This window comes from Nycticebus coucang, chromosome 15, assembly GCF_027406575.1.
Source record: "Nycticebus coucang isolate mNycCou1 chromosome 15, mNycCou1.pri, whole genome shotgun sequence".
In the NCBI taxonomy this organism is placed as follows: domain Eukaryota; kingdom Metazoa; phylum Chordata; class Mammalia; order Primates; family Lorisidae; genus Nycticebus; species Nycticebus coucang.
Window position 1 is genome coordinate 49,647,355 of NC_069794.1, and position 2,356 is coordinate 49,649,710.

At 29.6% G+C, this 2,356-nt stretch overlaps 1 non-coding gene across 1 annotated transcript; it reads left to right on the plus strand.

Annotated features, from left to right (window-relative positions):
• The first annotated feature begins 1,160 nt into the window (after positions 1-1,160).
• Positions 1,161-1,274, plus strand: LOC128567169 (U5 spliceosomal RNA). Its single transcript, XR_008374806.1, has one exon. It is a non-coding gene; the product is annotated as a U5 spliceosomal RNA (small nuclear RNA).
• The last annotated feature ends 1,082 nt before the right edge of the window (positions 1,275-2,356 follow it).

Genomic DNA, 2,356 nt, shown 5'->3' on the forward strand with positions numbered 1-2,356 from the left:
TATGTAATCAGAAACGCAAGCATTTCTTATAGAATATGATATTAAGATATACTGTATCTGCAGAAATGAAAACACAAAATATGTTAGAAAATTTCAGTTTCAAATGAGGAATGTTAGAAAAAGTATAAAGTATTTATATTTTGTTGAATAGTATTATCTACTGAAATAAATTTGTTGACTATTTACTGTATACCAAACACTTTTCACCTAAATGAGATATATGCCTTGGGAATTCATATTAATCTTAAACTGAATCATTTCATGGTTAGACTCCTCTAGAGGAGTTATTTAAATATGGCCGTTTCTTCCTCTTTAGTTGTGGACAGGATCCTGCAGTATTTATTATGCTACTGTACCATAACAAATCACTCAAGTCAGTGTTCTTTATTTTTGAGATAACATAGATTCACATTCACTTGACCATCTACACACCTCTCCCTTTTGCCCAGTTCACTATCCTTAATTTATATTACATACCTATGTTCTTCACTAGATTGTAAGTGTATTCAAATCAAAAGATATTCCTTAAATACACACTTGGATCTTCTTGGAAACATAATACTATAACTTGTCCATAGTTTTTCATTGAAAAGATAATTTATGAAAGTTATTATCAAAGAGCATCTATAGGAAGATGACAACTAAGTTTACTTACTACCTTTATATTATAAAAAATAGAAATGTTTGTTCCAATGCTCCATTTATGTAGTTATTAAAAACATAAAAACAAAATGAAAATATTGCCTAAGTAGATATGCTGAGATACAAAATCTAAACAATTGTTAACAAGGGTAAGAACTGGAACAGTTTTGTGAGTTGCCATGTTTTTGACCTTAGTTATACGTTTCACGTGACTTTGCATACTAGAAATAAATACTGCAAATCAAAAAAAGTAATCAACCCGTATCATTAAAACTTTACGACTTTGATGTGTCTTAAGCACAAGTCAAATTTAGAAGGAAATGATATATACTCAAATTATATCCCCAGTTTTGGTGAGATATACAATAAAAAACATTTTTATGCCTGAGATCTTCTGTCTTAATTATTGCATGTAAAAAAGAGATAATTCTTTTCCCCATTCCAGCTACTCAAAAGAAATTTCATAAAGATAAATATAGAAATAGCCTCAGGAAAAGAGGCATTTAAAAATTAGTTATATACTCTGGTCTTTCTATAGATAGAATAAATCTTTCACTTTTACTAAAATTTCCATTGAGAAGGAAGGTCTGAGGTTTTTGGTCAATTTTTTGAGGCCTTGCTTTGGCAAGGCTAAAAAAATTAAAAAATAAAAATAAATACTTAATATAAATTTCCATTATGCTACGGGCTTTACTTTCAGCAGTGATAGACTACTTAAATTGGGCCAACCATTACACTGGAATTAGAAAAAAATTAAATACATAAACTGACTTGAAAAAGTCAAGGTGAAGAATTGGTAAGAACTAATATGAAAAAAGTCAAAGTCCCAGAAAGAAAACTGAGAAGCTGGAACATGAAGCTAAGGGATAATTCAATACTTTAACATGCTTAGGGATAAAGCATTCTAGAATCAAACCACCCTATAAAAGGCCCTTAATGAACTTGTATGAGGTTGAATCCACCACAGGGCTGCAAATGAGGCATACATCTAAGGAAGACTTGGTAAGACTTTCGCCAGTCTTTTAGTTTAGTTTCAAATCAGCTCAGTACTTGAAATTGATTGATGTGATTCTGAATGATTGACTGGCAGAAGAGAATGCAAATTTTCCTTAGAAGAAAAAAAAAATTCCTTAGAAGAATAATATCATGCCAGGAATCAAAATATTTTTATCAACAATATCACAAATTGAATATGCAAAACACTATTAAGGTAATTAGAACCTCAAGCAGATAAAATAAATTAACAACACTCAGAGAAAGAACAGCAAATAGAAACAGAACTCAAGCCGTTGCAAATAACTGGAGATCTTAGCTACAGACTTCAAAATAATAAACTATAAAAAGTATTGCAAACAAAATATAATTGAGGTTTTTTAACCAATATAACAATTTTGCCTTATAAATAAGTCATTTAATTGATCTACAAATAACATTGTTACTCAAATTTTGCAGATTAAATCACTCATTAAGTGATTTCTCTTTACTACATCTATGCTGTTTTTTTCCCACACCTTCCTTGACAGTTCTAAGAGCTGTAGTTTAAATTTTATTGTTTCTTTTTTAAAATTAGCACAAAAGTTAAAATTTTCCAACATACTGTAGTTCCTCTCTCCCCCATCTCTTTCTGTCTTTATTTACATATACACAATATTCTCTCAATTTTGGTTTCTGTGTGTGTGTGTGTATTTACATATATACATATATATACATATAC